The following is a 20,006-nucleotide window of genomic DNA, read 5'->3' on the forward strand; positions in this document are numbered from 1 at the left end:
TACAGGAGGAACAGAGATACATTCACACGTATCATGAATGTATACTAACCGCGTAGGTACTTATATATTTTTTAACTATGATATTTGTGCACACAGATACATTTATATGTATCAAAACGTAGATAAATAAGATTTTTGAATTATGATACATGCGCACACTAATACATTCGTATGTATTATGAACAAACACTAAGCTTCATATTTCAAATGAATTAGTAACCTATGGTACATGGACATGTAGGTACACTTGTATGTATCATGAACAAAAAATTACATCCTTTTTGAACCATGATACATATGCATAGAGATATATTCGCATGAATGACGAACAAATACTAAGCTTCGTTATTTTGTATGATTAAGACTGTGATATATGAACACACATGTACATTCATATTTATTAGTAACATAAAATTACTTTCTAGATACATATCATTGTAGATGAACAACTCCAAATTATTTCACATATCATCGAATCTCCACTAGTAAAATCACTGCTTGCACCATCCTCCTCGACAAAATCTTCCAGACAGAAGAGTTTTATAATTTGAAAATTAAAATATCAACAATGATGAATAAAGAGAAATATCAATATTGAGCGATATTTGCAGTTGAGTTGAAAGTTGTGGTGAAGTCAGATTTGCTGCCCATTAGTGCTTCATTGAGACGGGAGAACAAATAAGGAAGAAGACAAAAAGATTGAAAAAGGGAAAAGAGTAAGATGAGATGAAGCAGAGGAGTAGAGGGACGGAGGCAGTGACTGGGTTTTTGCCGATCAAGTCGGCCAACGTTGTGGTAGTGGAATGGAGGGAGAGAATATAAGGTTGAGGGGCCACTGGAGAAGAAGAAAATGATTCAAGTTTAAGGGGTATTGGAGTTTGATAAAACTAAGAAAGATGAGATCTTCAACGCTTTTGATGGAAGATTTGTTGTTGGTTGAAGATTATCAATATATCTAGTATTAGAGTGGTCAAATAGTTAAAAAGTGGAATATTATAATTATTTTAAAGTAATGAGAGAATAAGTAGAAGGCGAACTTGTTCTCATTTGTAAAGTGGACACTTCTATTTAGCCCTTTGTCATCTGAACCCCTCAACCAATAAAAAATTCAACATTTTGAACCCTTCTTATGCATATGTGATATTAAATTATTGATTTGGCAAAACACGTTTTTTAAGCACGTGATTTAGTATTTTTAATTTAAAAATATTTTAAAAATTAAAAAATAATAATTTCCTTTTGAAAAAAAATTAAAAAGGGTTTAAATTCCAATACCCTCCCCCAACCCCCATCTAGCAACCCCCCCCACCCTGTCCCCACCCCCCCCCCCCCCCCCGCCGTCCTCGCCCCCCCTCCCCCCCCCACACCAGTGACCCTTCCCCCTTCTCCCACCCCCACCCCCTAGATTTTAAAATATATAAATTTTAATTTATATTAATATGATATAAATTGTTATTTGAAATTTTTAAATAATGATGACGATGAATTTTATTTTAAAAATAATTTTTTTAATTTATTATTTTATGTTTTATTTAATGGTAGAGATGAAATTTTTTGTTTAAGTTTATGATTATATGATATATAGGCGAAATCTCAAGTCAAAAGCTCATTGTCGTTGTTGAAGCTTTTGATTTTATAATATAAATTACGAGATTTTATAATTTCGAATCATAATTTTATGATATATATATTCTGATTTATATTATAAATTGATTAAGTTGTATCAATATTTTATAAATTATTATTTAAAAATTTCAAACAATGATAGAGATGAGTTTTATTTTTTTTAAAATTTAATTTATTATGTTATTTTTTGTTTAATATTATTGATTAATAATCTAACAAATTAATTAATGAAGATATTATGACATGTCAGTGACGTGGATATGACGTGACATTTCTTTTAGGAGAGTGAGCCACACACATGGTCAAAAGGATTCAAAATATTGAATTTTGATGGGTTGAATGGTTAAGATGACAAAGGGCTAAATAGAAGTGTCCACTTATAAACAAAAATAAGTACAAGGGTTCACGAGACCATTTCGCCTAAGTAGAATGATAAGAATAGCTGGGTATTTATGTACCTTACTCTTTTTTTGGTAAAGTTTTACCAAGATTCAATGTATAATTAATATAGGAATAACAACATGGATTAACAAACATAAACTCCTAATTATTTTAGGGTGAAAAACACTTTTTCTCCTCAACTTTGCCTTAAAAATTAAACTCTCTCCTCAACTTTGAACAATAGTCATGCTTCCTAATTTAATTTTTTAAATGCCTATTGTACCCTCTCATCATCAACTTTTTTTTAATTTCTTTAAAATCATCATCTTTTTATTTTTTAAAAATTCATGTAATAAATTTTTCATAAAAATATGAACATTATCTTTTGGGCGAAAAAGTGAGAAATATTAATTAAGTATATAAGCTAATGATGATCTATAATGAAGTAAACTAGCATAATAAGAAACTTAGTTTTATTAATAACAATTAAAACTCTAATATTTATTCTACAAGTGAAAATATTAAGTAATGTTAACTTTATAAATATATTTTAATACAGAAAATATAAAATAATGAACAAAAATAAGTCCATATTTTAAAGGATTATATTTTTTAGATTTTAAATTATAATTTATATATAATACTCTATTAATGACAATCATAACTTGTTTATTTTATAGAAAATAGATAATACTCGTTTTTTATCACTTGACACTCATATTAAAAATAGTTGTTTTAATTTACCAGTTTAATTTGTAAAATCAAGAGAGTTATATTATGTTTTTTTTTCCTTTTTACCCTTAGTATTGAATAACTATATAAAGTAGTAGTATAAACAATTTAAGGTTTCAAAGTATCATTAATAAAGTTAATTTAGTAAAATAAATCTCTAGATAAATTTTTCTTAATGGTTTTGTCATGTCAATAAAAGTCAAGTAATATAAAATGAATGTAGTAAGAGAGTGATGAAACATTAAAAAATATATGCATATGCATGTACTCAATATACACACTTAGGGGTGACTTGATTGGGAATAATTTATCTCGAAATAAGTTGTACCAACATGTATATGTGATAACTTATCCTATCACCGTGGTATAAATGGTGAAAAAAATGAGCTGAAAGACCCTCTCAAGTCTTTAATTAAATAAAAGTGACAAGTGAGTCCCACAATATTATTAAGTTAAAAAAGATAAAGTCGCTTAAACAACTGAGATAGTTATTCGACAACTGCATTAGTTGTCCTAACAATTATCAAAGCTGATCAACAATTTTGCACAGTTATCGAACAACTTTGCAAAGTTATTGAACAACTTTGATAGTTGTTGAGACAACATTTTTAGTTGTTGGAGCGAAAATGTAAAAAAAAACTGAAAAAAATTGTTCCTTCTACCTAATTTTTAAAACTTGAAGGATCCCCACTTAATTGACAAACTTGTTTGTCACTTTTAATTTTGAACTAACTAATACCTCCAACCAAATGCAGGATAAAATAATCTTGAATTTTATTCCCAAATTATTATACCTTATAGCTTACACCAAACAACTCTTTAACACATATAATATTGAAATAACAATTTTAAAAAATAATATTAAATTTTGTGACAAATTCATAAAAATATTATTTTACTTCTAATGTTAATAAATTTAAATAAAATTCTATAAATATCTAGGTTAAAAAATATATTATATAAAATATAAAGAGATATTACATAAATATCGGATTAAAATTACAAGGGCAAAATGAACATTGCATGGGATAAATGATGGAGTATGATTATTGTTCAAAATTTATGGTTGGGGGGCGGGGGATGTTGATTTTTAAAATAAATTTTAGGGTAAAAACGATTTTAACCCAATTATTTTATTTAGCCTCAATTTCAAATAATTGCAATCTATACCATCTCTTGCCAATTAAATACAATTCATTTATTTTCTCTCTTTCGTTATCTTCATTTATCTTTTTTTTTTTAAATCAATTTTTCTTCGTTGTTCTGTTTTCTTTCTTTTTTCTTTTTTTCTTTTTATTTTTTCCCTCATTTTCTATACTTATTTTTTTCTTTCTCTTTTATTTCTTTTCTATTTTTTCATTTGTTTTAATTTTTTGTTTCTTTTTTCTTTGCAGTCTTTTTTTCATGTTCCTTTTCTTTTATATTCTTTTTTCATTTTTTTGTCATTTTTATCCTTCTTTTCTAGTATTTTTTCGCTCATCTTTTTTATTGTTGTATTTATATTTTATATGTTTTTGTATCATACTATATATTTTAAATTAATTTTTTATTTCAATTTAAATAGTTTAACATAATGCACAATTTATCATTTATATTTATATACAAATAACATATGAATTAATTGTATTTGCTTGAGACTAAAATTTACCACGTGTCGTTTAATGCAAAATGTATCGTTAGTATTTGTATGTCAAATTATTCATTTGTATATAAATAAGTCTTATTTCTATACGTATGGTTTAGGTTTTATAAACATGTAGCATTTGATACAAATATAATATTTGTATTTGTATAATTTAATCATTATATTTGCATAATTTATTATTTGTATTTGTATTGTTCAATCTGTATCAATAAAATACAATCCGTATCAATGAAATAAATACAAGTATTCATAGAAAAAAATAACAATTCTTCTTCTATTGTTTAAAAGTACAAATGATACTGTCAATACAAATTCAAATACAAATAAAAGAAAAGGATAAAATTGCAAATACAAATACAATATGTGGTCACTTACAAATACAAATATAAAATAATTCTTTAAAAATACAAGTGCATCAACGAAAATAAAATACAAATACAAATAAAATAAAATCATAAAATACAAACACAATATGCAGTCAACGATAAAATACAAATACAAAACTGTTCTTTAAAATACAAATGCGAATTGTATAAAATACAAATGATGATGAGAACTATAAAATACAAATACAAGTGTGAACTGTAAATATAAATACGAATGTGAACTGTAAAATACAAATTCGAATGCGAACTATAAAATACAAATACAAATACAATGTGAACTATAAAATATAAATACAATTCTATCAATAAATACAAAATATAAATAATAGTGTGAATATAAATACAATAAGTGATTGTGGTATTTTCCTTATCATCTATAGCTTGTGCTCGCCGTAGCCATATTTTTCGACAATACAAAGATATAAAATAAAAAAAGTATTAAAAAAATATTTTTTTTAAAAAAAGAAAGAGAAATAGAAGATAGAGATAGAAGAGAAAAATAAAGTGAAAAGAAAGAAACAAAAAGAAATTAAAAAAAAAAGAAAAAAATAAAAAAAGATCAAAAAAGAAAACAAAAGAGAAGGAAAGAGAAATATAAGTTAGAGATAGAAAAGAGAAAAAAAAAAACGAAAAGAAACAATTAAGAAAAAAGAAAACGAAATTAAAAAAATAAATAATAGTGAATACAAATCCAATAAGCGGTTATGATGTTTCTGTAATACCCCGCAAGATTCTAGACGAGTTTCTAGTTATTCGTCTCATGTTTAGAAGTTCCAAAGCCATTGATTTATGAGTGGAAATATATTTAAGGATGTTAAAAGGGTCATCCGGGACAGTTTTAAAATTTTTTGAAGAGGCTCGTGGTGTTTTTGGACCACAGAGGCAGAATGCCTCCGTAATTTGAACGTGTCATGAAGACTGGCCCTCCTCGATACACGTCATGTCAAGGAGGCTGTGAAATCCTGCAATATCATTTTAAGGTTCAAGGGGCATGTTGGTCTTTTCCCCCTCACCCTAAACACCCAATTGATGTCTTAAAACCCAAGAAGGGAGTTATTTGCCTCATTCTCCATCAGTTAACGATACTCAAAATCATCCCATCCTCAAGAACACAAAATTCAAAGCTTTTCCCAAGAATTCACCATTCCAGGTCCCAATTTCAAGTTTTCTTCAAAGATTCACGTAACTCCTTTATGTGGGATATTCATCAATGGAATTTCTTCCACCCGTTGAGTCCTAAGAACCCTTTGTTTTTTTTTTCCAAGTATAAATCCTTTTACTTTTTTCATAAAATTTCAATGTTAAGTATGAAATTACTCAAATTATTCTTAATAGTTTTGAATAAAAACCATGACTTTGTGTTTCTCCATATGAATTATACTCTTACATGCTTTATAATCTCAGTCACCCACATCATGTTCAGTTAATCCCATGTCAATTTCTCAAATTATGAAATAAATCATGTGATCATGTTGTTCTTGTAAGTTTAACATATTCCCGTACTCATAATCATGAATTTCATCAGTTTAATGAAATATACTATGTATTGGGGTTTATAAATCATGAATTCCCTTACAATATTTTAAATGATGTTATTTGTTACGATCCAAACCAGGTCCTGGCCATGACGGTTACCTCAAGTCCCACGTGGACCAAAGATCAATCCCTTTAACGATCCTAACCAATATATCAACCATAAGTGTCGGATGAATTCTAAACATATAATAAGATAGAACAATAAAAGACTAACTACAAATACCTCAAGCACGAGTTTACGAAATCGAGAATAGGAATGAATATTTCCTCAGACTTTTGGTTCCGCCATAGAACCTCACAAAGCCGCATCTTTCGTTCACAACCGGCAAACTTGCCTATCCAAGATCCTCACTGGGACCTCCTCATAGGCCAACGAATCTGAAATACCAATGTTTTCCAAGGAAAAACCAATGAAGGATCACCCACATATTTTCGTAACATGGACACATAGAATACCAAATGAATGGAACTCATGCTAGAGGGCAAATCCAACTCATAAGTAACATTACCAACCCTTCTCAAAACCACATACGGGCCAATATACTGAGGACTGGGTTTCCCCTTCTTCCCAAACCGCATTAATCCCTTCATAGGAGATATCTTCAAGAATCCCAATCTCCAACCTCGAACTCTAATTCCCTTCGCCTCACATCCGCATAGGACTTTTGGTGGTCTTAAGCCTATCACGAATTTACCTTCACCTTCTCCAAGGCTTTGGTGGACCAAATTCGGGCTAAACATTTCCGTTTTACCAACCTTGAACCACCCAATAGGAGATCTACACCTCCTACTATACAATGCCTCAAATGGGGCCATACCAATGCTAGAACGATAACTATTGTTATAGGAAATTCAATCAAATACATATGGTCGAACCAACTACCACCATAATCAATCATACAGGCTCACAACATATCCTCCAAAGTCTGAATGGTCCTTTCGGCTTGCCCATCCTACTGTGGGTGAAAAGTCGTACTAACACTCACTTTAGTCCCCAAACCAAGCTGAAAAGATTGCCAAAAATACGACGAGAACTGAGTACCATGATTCAAAATAATCGATATAGGTGCACCATGCAATTTTACAATTTCTTAAAGGTACAACTTCACATAATCCTTGGCAGAATAGGTGGTCCTCTTGGTCATCCTATCCACGATGACCCAAATAGAGTCACACTAATTCCGCGACCGCGAAAGGCTAGTAATAAAATCCATATTAATTATCTCCCATTTCTACACCAGTAATTCAATCTCTTGAAGCAGCCCACCGGGCCTCAAGTACTCCATCTTTACTTGCTGACGCACCATACACTTAGCTACAAAGTCGGCCACATCCTATTTTATATTGTTCCACCAATACATTTTCTTGAGGTCCTGATACATCTTTGTTGAACTGGGATGAACTGTATACCATGGCCCATGGGCCTCGACAAAAATCCTTCCTCACAATCTATCCATGTTGGGAACATGCAACCTCCCTTGGTACTTCAAGATACCATCCTCACCGATCTCGAAGGCCATCACCTTTTGCTTGCCCGCATCATCTTTAATCTTTATCAAAAGAGGATCTAATATTTGTTTCTCCTTGATTTCCAAACCAAGAGATGACTGCGCCACCTGTTGCAAAATTACACCACCATCCTCAGAGTCCAAAAGAAGGATTTCAAGATTAGCCAAATGGTGAATATCCTTCACCAATTCTCACTTATCCTTAGCCACATGCGATAAGCTGCCCATGGACAACCTGCTAAGAGCACCAACAACCACATTAGCCTTACCTGGATGGTAGTGAAGACTCATATCATAGTCCTTCAGCAACTCAAGCCACCTTCTTTACCTTAGATTAAGCTCCTTCTGGGTAAACACGTACTGCAAGATCTTATGATCAGAAAAGATATCAATATACACCCCATATAAATAGTGATGCCAAATTTTAAACGCGAAAACCACAGCTAACAACTCCAAGCCATGAGTCAGATAGTTTCTCTCATGAACCTTTAACTATCTAGAGGCATAGGCAACCCCTTACCATGCTGCATCAACACACAGCCCAAACCAATCCAGGATACATCATAATAAACCACAAATTTCTCCGTACCCTCAGGTAGAGTCAAGACTGGAGCTGAAGTCAACTTATCTTTTAGCTTCTCAAAACTACCTTCACAAGCATCAGACCAAAAGAACTTCACTTTCTTCTGAGTCAATTTGGTTAATAGAGCAATAATAGAAGAAAAACTGCCCACGAACCTCTTATAATAATCGGCCAAACCCAAAAAGCTCCGAATATCGGTTGGAATCGTAGGTCTAGGCCACTTCTTAACCATAACAATTTTTTGAGGACCTACCATAATCTCCTCACTAGACACAACATGACTCAGAAAAGTTATGGCATTCAACCAGAATTCACACTTGGAGAACTTAACATACAACTTCCGATCTTTCAAAGTCTGCAACATAAGGCGGAGGTGATCTGCATAATCCTCCTTATTCTTAGAGTACACTAAGATGTCATCAATGAAGACAATGATGAACAAATCCAAAAACTATCAACAGATCATATTCATCAAATCCATGAATGTTGAAGGGGCATTGGCCAACCCAAAGGACATGACCAAGAACTCAAAGTGTCCATACTGGGTACGAAAAGCCTTCTTAGGGATATCCACCTCCCTAATCTTTAATTGATGATACCTGAATCAAAGATCGATCTTAGAGAAGAATTTGGCACCCTGAAGTTGATCAAAGAGATCATCAATCCTCGAAAGGGGATACTTATTTTTCACCGTCACCTTATTTAATTTTTGATAATCTATACATATCCAAAAGGAACCATCCTTCTTTCGCACGAACAATACCGATGCACCTTATGGGGATACACTAGAATGGATGAAACCCTTGTCTAAAAGATCCGTTAGTTGCTCCTTGAGCTCCTTCAACTCAGCTGGAGCCATTCTATACGGGGGAATAGAAATGGTAAGAGTGTCCGGATTAAGATCAATGACAAAATCAATCTTCTTATCGGGAGGGACTTCGGGAAGGTCATCAACGAAGACCTCAAGAAACTCATTCACCTCCAGGATCGAATTCAAAAAAGGACCCTCCGAGTTAGAATCTTTAACCCAGACTAAATGATAGAGACGACCCTTGGAGATTAATCTCCAAGCTCTAAGATACGCTACTAACTTCCCCTTAGGAGCTAGGGAACAACCCTCCCACTCAGTAATTGGGTCATTAAGGAATTTAAACATGACCTTACGGGTCCAACAATCTAGGAAAGCATAGCACGAGTGCAACCAGTCCATTCCCATAATAACATCAAAATCAACTATGTCTAACTCTATAAATTCTACCAAAGCTTCTCTACAACCAACAACTACCACACCCTCTATAGAATCCTCAGAGAACCACAGAGTCTCCTACCAGGGTAGAAATACAAAAAGGGTCCAACTGATACTCGGGACCATAACCAAAATGCACAACCATAAATGGGGTCACATAATAGAGAGAGGACCCTAGATAAATAAATAGTACATATCACAGGAAAAGAGTTTCAGCGTACCAGTAACAACATCTAAAGGCGCCTTGGACTCCTGACAAGTAGTGAGAGTATAAAGGCAGTTATGACTAGTGTCAGAGCCAGAAATGGCACCCTTAGGTGCAAAAAATAATAAAGAGACAACAGAAACTTTATTTTCCCCAGAAGAAACTCTAGAGGGATAATCCCGTTGCATATGTTCATTCTTACCGCATATAAAATATCGGTTCCTTTCCTTCTCACACTGACCACGATGATGTTGACCATAAAATCTATAAGAAGGGTAGGATGGTGCAGACTGGGCCCCACTGGCCTGAGAATGGGCAACCTATGCCCTAGAAGCATCACTACCATAAAAATGTCTATCTCTCGATGGCTTCAAGTAGGAGAACTAGCTGTCAAATAGGAGATAGGAATCCCAGAACTCTTTTTCTTAGGTCACTTTCCACTCTGCTATTGGCCATCACTCTGTTATGAAAACTAAGACCTCTTACTCTGCCTCTCACCAATATCAGCCTATTTTTTTTCTCCCCTTCGACCTGTTGCATATACACAACTAATATGAAGATGTCTATGTCCTTGATCAACAAGGCATCCTTACTCTCAAGGATCAACTCATGAGATAATCCCAAAGAAAACTTTCTTATTCGGGCATATATCAATTCATGAGCATACCGGGATAACTGATTAAATTTCAAGGCATACTCCTTGACTGTCATCCTCTCTTGCTTCAAGTTAATAAATTCTTCTGCTTTAGCTTCTCTCAACTCCTGAGGGAAGAAGCGGTTCACAAAATGCACTAGAGAAATCATCCCACAAGGCAGAACTAGCATCCTCACCTCTCGACTATTCCTATTATTCATACCATTGGTACTCCATATTCTTCAATTGGTAGGTAGCAAACTCTACACCCTCAATCTCCAAAGCATACATAACTTAAATAATATTCTTCATTTTATCAATGAACCTTTGGGGATCCTCCTCAACCTTTGTACTAGAAAAACATCAAAGGATGCAACCTCATGAATTGGCCAACTCTAGTGGCCTCAGACGAACCCATAGCAGCACAAGTAGAACCAAACTGTTGTGACTGTGATGTCACTAACTGAGTCAACGGGGTAATGGAGCGACGAAACTCAGCATTAGTAACCTCCCAAAGAAACGACTGAGTATAAGTGTTACCCTAAGGAATAGGATTCATGAGGATAGGTGGAACCCCATGAGAACAGTCAGATGCAACGACCCTTAACCGTGTTCGGACCCCAGAAGTTGGACGAGCTTCGTCTACATTGCCCTCAGATGAGATAAAAGAGTTTGCATGAACATTAGATCTTTTTGAAGGCATGATCTGAATGACGAGCAAACAAAATTCAGAAGAATCCAAGACCTTAGAATCTGTAGCTCATAAATAAGACAAAAAGAAAGTAAAACATTCCTAAGTGTCTCATAGCCTCTCTCTTATAAGTGTGGCGCACTACACACCCATAAAAGAGACTCAACTTGACACGACTTTATGGACCCAATCTGATACCAACTTTGTCATGACCTAAACCAGGTCTTATCCGTGACGGGTACCTCAAGTCCCACGTGGATCAGAGATCACCCCCTTCACATATCTTAACCAATATATCAACTACAAGTTTTGGATGAATTCCGAACATTTAATAATATAGAGCAATATAAGACTAACAACAACTCAAAAAATATCTAAACCGTTCATCACCACCATACACTAAACCATCACACCCAAATTCACAGTAATCCTCAAAGCCTCTACAATCTAAAGTCAATAAAATATTGGGGCATGCCCCCGACAATAGCCAAAATCCAAGTCTAATAAAGTCTATGACATAGTGTAAAAAGACCATGAAATATATGCCTTTCGAACTATGGAATCTCACCACTTTAATGTCAACTCACGAGCCACTCAAATACCTGATCACTACACAGGAAAAAAAGAAGAAGCTTTGGTCTCTATATCGCATGTGGATACAACTTTCATAGATGATTAGTGATTGGAGCGCTAGCATGTAACTCGAGGATAGAGGAATAAAATAATGTCATCATTGAAACCAATTGTCATATGCAATCATATGTGTATATATATATATCATGCAGGGATAAGAGACAAGGCTTAGTATGAACTTTGAAAATATTAACCTGGGTTGTATTGCATAACCATCATACAACGAGGCACCCACGGGCTATATCAGTCCAATTCTCCCTTAGCTGGAACTTGGAAGGGACTTAGTGCATGTAGCCGCACGAACCAGAGAATATCCATATCCGTATATGCTATTCTAGGGGACTCAAACTTCCCAGCACAGTCAAGGTAACGTAGCACCAATGTATGAAATTTGGAGGACTCGAGCCTCCCATTCATATATTTATTTGGGGGACTTAAATCTCCTAATTATAGAGACACCCGCATCGGCTAGCACGATTTCCAATGTTAGTCCTTTGAAATCTTCTTTCACGACCCGACTACACATCCTAATTTAAAGCCTATTTAAAATATCATTTACACATGCACACAACCATTAGTCCAATTACTTACCAAAGGTATCCCGTTGGTATCGTCATACCAACCCCACTTGTAAATATACAACATGTCATAACCATTATCATTTAATATTTTGGACTCAAACCCATTATCTATACAAAGTCATCAATTCAATTTAACAATTTAGGGACTCAAACCCATTTATCCAATTAAACTACCAAGGTTACAATTCAAAATCATTTATAACCTACAAGGCTGCATGAAACTATTTTCCAACCATTTACATTATTAGGCCAATGCCTTAGTTCAAATCACAATCCAAGTCAATTTATGGCCATCAAGACCTTTACAAAACTATTCATCTTTCATTAACATTCTTATGCCAAGCATTAGTTCAAAACGCAACTTATCATGTGACGAGATTCTTCTCATAGATATTTTCGCAAACAGGTTGAGGGTATACTAATATCAAACCATTGTTCAAGTCAAAAACCAGCATGTTAGGTCTAACCATGAGCCAATCATTAAACCATAATTTCCATACACCCACATGTGCAAAACCATTATCAAAGCATGTATAAACAAAAATGAAATCATGAGAGGACAATACTCAACATTATACATTTAAACCCTTAACCATGGATTTCAAAACCACTATTTATGATTCAAGAAAAATATTTAAAACACATAATTTTTATGAACTAACAATGAAGGAAGAGTCACATGCTTTATTCATGAAGATTAACAGAGATTTTGATCCTTAAGCCACTAGAAGGCCACCTTGATGAAACCCTAGCCCAATCTTCCTAAGAGGTTTCTTGAGAGTTTATGAGAATATTTTGATCTTCCAAAGTAAGGAATGAGGGACTTAATAATGTTATAAAATATAGGGTCTTAAGGGCTTGGGGTGTAAATTTCTAAAATACCCTCAGCTTAAAAAGCTATAAAAGACTCGTAGAAGGGTACGGTTTGGCCTCTCCACTCGTACCCACATCATACGAGTAGTACCTCTACTTGTACCTTGATCAGAATATTAGACATCATATTCTGTCTAACATATAACTCCTTAACCTAAATCATACCCTACCATATGACTAGTACCCTTCAAGTCGTACCTTAAGAAGAATGCCAATGGTAGACACTGAACAACATACGATTGAGACCTTACCACTCGTATCATGTGCATACGACTCATATGATGACTTCTCGTACCAAGAATAGAACTTGGACAATGTGACACTGACCATTATATGACTAAGTTCCTTGACCGTACCCACATCATACGAGTAGTATGATGAGTCGTATGATGCACAGGATATCCAAGACTCAAAAATTTTGCAAGCGCCAAAGTTTGGGGTGTTTTGTTATTATATTTAAAGTGTTATTCAGTGCTGGAGGGTTATGAACACCCGATTCCTATATGTTTACATATGTTCTAGATTTTCAAGTTGCAAGTCAGTCATATCATGATTTTATTATCATATTTAGATTATCATATACATGTTGAGCAATTATCAGTTATGAGTCCAGTTAACTTAAATAGTACCAATGTTAGTTTAGATGGGAGTAGGATTTAGCATTAAGCGAAACTAGGGATAAAGGCTCACCCGCCAGTAGAGGACTAGTACCTTAGTAGCAGTCCCTAAGTTTTAAAACTACGTAGCCAGCGTAGGTTATGAGATGTCACTCGCCAGTAGAGGACTGACACTCTACTAGGAATCACCTGCCAGTAAAAGACTGATACCCTAATCTTTTAGGACATCAGCCTTGTGAATCCACATCGTCAAATGATGTTAGTACCCATTGCAAAGTAGTGATATCCTTCCAAGTAGGGTTATAGGTTGGACCCCGATTAGCTCGAATTAGGTCATGTCGTTTACATGATATCTACCTTAGTCTTAGTTCAATATTTAGAGTATGTTAGCTCAAGTTTGCATTACCAAGCGTACATCTATCAGTTATTTAGTTTATCCATTATTCAGCTATTCAAATATTAGTTATTCAAATATGTGATTACGCTTAAATTACACTCTTGAATGAGTGTAAGCGATCATTGTCAATATCAGAACCCAACTTAGGTTGGGGTCGAATCCACAAGGAGTTAAAGCATGGAATTCAAAACTCAAGAGTGTTAATAGTCTACTAAAAGATGACCTATAGTGTGAGTAAAACAACCACAAATGTAAAATAGGGGAATTAGTTTGAACGTGTTTATGAATGACAATTACATCAATTTTAGTGCACTATCTTGACGTTGAAAAATGCTAAGAGTGAATTCAATTGAGAATAAGCCTTGGGGCTATGCAATTCTAGGAGTGGGTTCATGCATGGGTGCTTGACAATTTATCCAACTTTTATCTAAAAGTCGTAGGTAGGCTAGATGTCAATCTTTCAATTACAATACCAAATTTCTCAAATGGGTTCTTTTGAACACCTCCCAAGTCTTCCAATTTCCCACATCTATTGCCTTAATTAACACCTTATGTCTAAGAGATGTCATTAAATGAAATGAATCAAGTTATTGGTTCCATTTATTCCTCACCTATATCTCCCCTTTCAAGAAGGACATGGGTTCAAGGGTAGTTGGGGTTTGCAACCCCCATCTCTTAAATAAATCATGGAATAAATGCAACACACATCATAAATAACTAATTAGGAGAATAATTAGCTAACACCCATGCACTACCACAACCTAAGCAAGCATAACTCCAAGATTTAGAATTAGTTACTCATAGATAAAAAGGGTAAAAATATGCCAAAGTTATCATTGACTTCATCCATAAGAAATAAAGAGAATGTAGTTCCAAACTTAGAGTTCCAATAAATCTTCAATAGAAAATCACTAATTCTTCTTTGGGAATCACTCACATATATTTTTCACTTAAGACTAGTACAATATTCTTCTAGGATGAAAAGATAGGTGCTAAGATAAAAAGATAGAAGCTAGGTCTTGGAAAATGAGCTAGAAACCCTTCTTTAAGCCCCACTTGCACATTTAAAAAAATTACAAAATTGCCACTTTGCTCTTGATCTGCTTGAGCGGATCCAAAGAGTATGGAGAGTAGGTAGAGAGCAGATAGAAAGCAGCTCCAAAGTAGATGCAAAGCGAATGCAAGGCGGATATAAAGTGGATGGCTCTTTTTCATCATATTTGGCCTCTTGTTGACTTGAATAAATTGCTTATATTCCCCTTTTAACTTTTACTTACACAAATGAGCATTAAATAAGATATTAACATCAAATTAATGGAAAAGCATAAAGATTTAGGCCTAAAAGGTGCTAGCAAGTTGTCAAATTGACGACTTATCAACCCCCCCAAACTCAAACTATTGCTTGCCCTCAAGCGACTAAGAATAATTCAATGAAATAGGGTATTTAACTTAAATTCACCAAAAAGAAGGCGATACAAAGGGAATAAGCTATCAAAACTCTCAAACACTTCCCAAACATGTCATGGCAACAAGTAAACCAAAAATTTTCAATAAACACATATTTATGTAGCAAGAATGCAAGTTTGTATCAAATGAACTTTCCAAATCACAAAGCATCTTAAGATAAGACATAAAATCTTTAAAAATTGTCTCAATTTTCACAATGCAACTTACTTCACTCATTTACCCAAACTGATAGTAAAACATCACCCTCTATCCAAAAGTACCAATGACTCTCACATGCAAGAGTTAGCTCTACACACCAAAGACATTTCAATTCATAAAAAAGCTCAAATGAAGAAAGAATTTACACTCAATCTCACAAAGAAATTCAAGTACATCGAATAGAACCATAGGCTTGCCCTTTGTGTTTTTCACCACTAATGTAGACTTAGTTTGGAATCACCAAGGTCTTGCGGGTCAAGATGTAGGTTTAAGGTGCGGGAGGAAATATCTATGGATAAAGTGACTAAAAGACCTCCTTCAATACAGTCGCTCAATCCTTTCTACACCCAAAATTTTCAAACTACCCACCTTATTCTTCTTCAAATAATTTCCCCTATTTTTCTAACTTTTTGTTTAACATTTTCCAAATAATTCAAATCCACCATTTTCTTTCTTCATTTGTTTGACTTTTTCAAGAGATTTTCTACCTATAAACCCTTTTTAGCTCCTCACTTATCCATTTTTTTCAAGTTCTATGGGCTAAGCTATTCAATTTTATAATCAAGCACATCTCTTGTCTTTTAAGCATATGTGTTGACAGCCTTACATACACCTTTTTTGTCTTTTCTTTGATCATCTTCTCCCAAATACACAACCCCCAAACTTAGGTTTTTGCCTATAATCCATTATTTAGAATCATACAATGCACCAAAGGAGTTTAAGTGCCAAAAAAGAGCTTTTCAAAAAGGCTTAGGTGTTTTAGCATGGTTATCATTATAATAGGAGAGAAATATGGGCAAAAAGGCTCAAATGGGTTAACTAGGAAACAATATTAAGGTGGGAATTTGGCTATGTGATGGGTCAAAAAGGGCCTCGGGTCATCCTCCAAATCAAGCTTGCCTAGAATTTCACTTTGCATACACTCGGGGCAAGTTCTAAACTACATATATGCACAAGAATTATTCAAAAATCTCACCACACATGGCATCATACTCATAGGGCAAAAAGTTAGTCTCCCAACCAATTTCAGCAATTTGAGCTTCATAAGTTACTCCAAGCCAAAGACTCATCCTTGTAAAGAGAGAGCCAAAAATAAAGTTTAATTGTCTCATTCAAAAGAAACCTCAAAAACATTCTTGATCTTTTTTAAAAAAGAAAACTATATTTTTGGTTTTTTTCTCAAAATTATTCCATTTCTTGCCATTGACATTTTGAAAGTACATTCGAACTTTTTCTTCTTACTAGTTAACCAAAATGACTAGATACTTCACCTAAGGATGTCGCCTCATCATTCCTCATGGGTGAATTATCACTCGGTTTGACAAAGAAACTAAACTCAAATAAAAATAAAAGATCAAAAGAAATAGAAAATAAAATTTTGCTCCTTAGGAAAGAACCGAGTTTTAAAGAAAACCCTTGGAGTTTATTAGACACATATATACAAAAAGAGACAAGAGCAATGCACACAATCGGATTCCACATTTATATTAAGCACATGACACAAATTCAACAACAAAAAGACAATATTTGACATTATTATCAAAATGCCTGGCCCATCCAAACCAATGTCAATAATAAAACAAAAACAAAACAAGTCCCACAAGGGCTAAAGTACATAAACATGACAAAATATAACGTGTACACACAAACATTAAAGTGATAACATAGAGTATGTCCACACATTTGTCTAACCAAATGCCATAAAGTGAGACATTAGGTACCGACCATCAAATGAATCATAAAAATGCCCTACCCCCCACTAAAGACATTGCATTATCCCCAATGCAAAAGTAAAAGAGAGTAGAGAAGGGTAAAGACTCCTTGTGGTGCATTAAGAACTAGGATCCCTGTAGGTGAATAACTCCTTGTGGTGCATTAAGAACTAGGATCCCTGTAGGTGAATAATCACACTATCTCAATAGGAACCTTGTCAAACTGGGCTCCTCTCATTGAGTCTGCTATGAAGGATGACTCATCATCATATCGAGTGCTAGAACTAGCCCTAACCATCTGTGCATGCTCCTCATCCCTGGATAATTACAAGACGAGCTCAACCTGTTGGGCCTTAGGTAGCCCTTTTATAAGATAAACCTTGGCCTCGTCACCAATATTCTCAAGACCCTCTCTGAAAAAATCATTAAATGGAACCACTGGGCTAGAAGTCTCCGGGGAAAAAGCAAACACCAACTCATCAAGACCAAAGAAGGGTTGTTCGTAGTGAAACTCTACCCGTAAACTATCAAGGTCTATCTTCATAAATGCCACCCTCTCACAATCTCCCCTTACCTCAAGCATGGCCACTCTTTGCTCTAACTTTTCTATGCGGGCACGTAGAGGTACTATAGCAACCTGAATAAATTGGGAATATCCTCCACAAATCGAGTAAGAGTAGCATTATTTTCCAAAGTCATGAAAGAAACCTTGGTAAACGTCACTGTAGAAAACTGTGATGATTATGTGGGACGAGGTGGTGGTGTGGTTCTTGATGATGGAGGATTATCAGGAGAATCATGATGAGTCTCAACATCAAATCTAGAATTCGTAGGGATCTACATTCCCTCTGAGCTCGGCAACCCTTCCGCACTCGAGTCTACCAAAACCAAAGCTTTCCTCTTTATGATCGTAGGGTTATCCTCATCCTTGTAATGTGTGATGTCATCTGGTGCATATAACCCATCTATTAATCTTGGAGAGTAGCAAGGCAAAGCATAGATATGAGTGCCAAAAAGAGCAATAAAGTGCTCGATTGCTTTGACCTTAACTTCATCATCTCCGCTATCAACTCTCCTAATTTAATAGATATTTTATCCATGATGCATCCGATAATGATATCCCTATCAATCATGATATCTTGATCATTTCATGAGGGGAGTAAATGGTTACCAACAAATCCAAGCCAATGTTTGGCTTGAACTAAAAGATCTCTCCTCTCTATTTGACCTTCACCATTAGCCCATGGAGGAAGGACCTTAGCAATCATCCTAGAAAGCCACATAAAAATTTAACGTCCCCCAAATATTATCTTCTTGTACTTCACCACGAAATCTAAGTCACAAGAAAAATAGAGCTTATTGATCTCCGAGGACGTGCAAGGGACTTCCACTCCTCAAACTAAGACACTCTCGAGACACGATTGTTCGGCAATTGACATTTTATATTTTTGTTCATTGTGCCGAAAAATATAGGAAACATAGAATTCCTGATCAATTTTTGGGAAGTAGCATAGTGGGTGAGTGGAAGGCGTCATATCCATGAAGAGTTTCCATACCCGTTCTTTAACCTCGGCAATGATTTTGGGGAAATGGGTGTCATATACCTTTATGATAAAGACCTTCTCGGGATTGAAGCCCTGAGTAGTTACCCAATCATCATATAACTCCCTCACATCTTCCACACTAAACCAAATTTTATCCGTTTTCCTTCTAACCTTTCGTGTACGATCAATGGTAGCTTGGACATCCGGGACTTTCAGACTATCTTTGGAGACCGATTCTTTTTCCCTTGTGGAAGTAGCTTTTGCTTTTCCTTTATCCGGGGCATTACCCTTTCTAGCTTCTTATGGCAAGTTCTTCCTTGGAGACATACCTATGAGAAAAAAACAAAACCAAACCAAAATAAAAGAGAAAAGGTAAAACATATTTTTGGAATTTTGTATGTTAAGAAAGAAAATTAAAGATAAAAAGAGAAAATGTTTGTTTGAGAGATGCAAGGTAACTTCATTATTAGATCCCATGGGATTCATTTATTACAACACTTAATCATTTGGGCTCTAAATTATCTCACATTCTTCACATTTCACGAAACTAGTTTATAGGACATCCAAAACCTCTAATGGAAACAAGAATGACGAATACCCTTAAGAATGATGTCATCCAATCTATCACAGGGCAAGGCAAGTATTCATGTCTCCGGTTAGGCATAGTGACCAACAAGAACCATGGATGCCAAATTTCTCAACAAACTCGCTCAACCAATGACTATTGAATATTTCATATTTAGGATCAATTAGACTCAAAATGATGCATCAAAAGTGACCACATTATTCCCTAAGGAAAATCACACTGGCC

Source organism: Capsicum annuum, chromosome 7 (genome assembly GCF_002878395.1).
Source record: "Capsicum annuum cultivar UCD-10X-F1 chromosome 7, UCD10Xv1.1, whole genome shotgun sequence".
Taxonomy (NCBI): domain Eukaryota; kingdom Viridiplantae; phylum Streptophyta; class Magnoliopsida; order Solanales; family Solanaceae; genus Capsicum; species Capsicum annuum.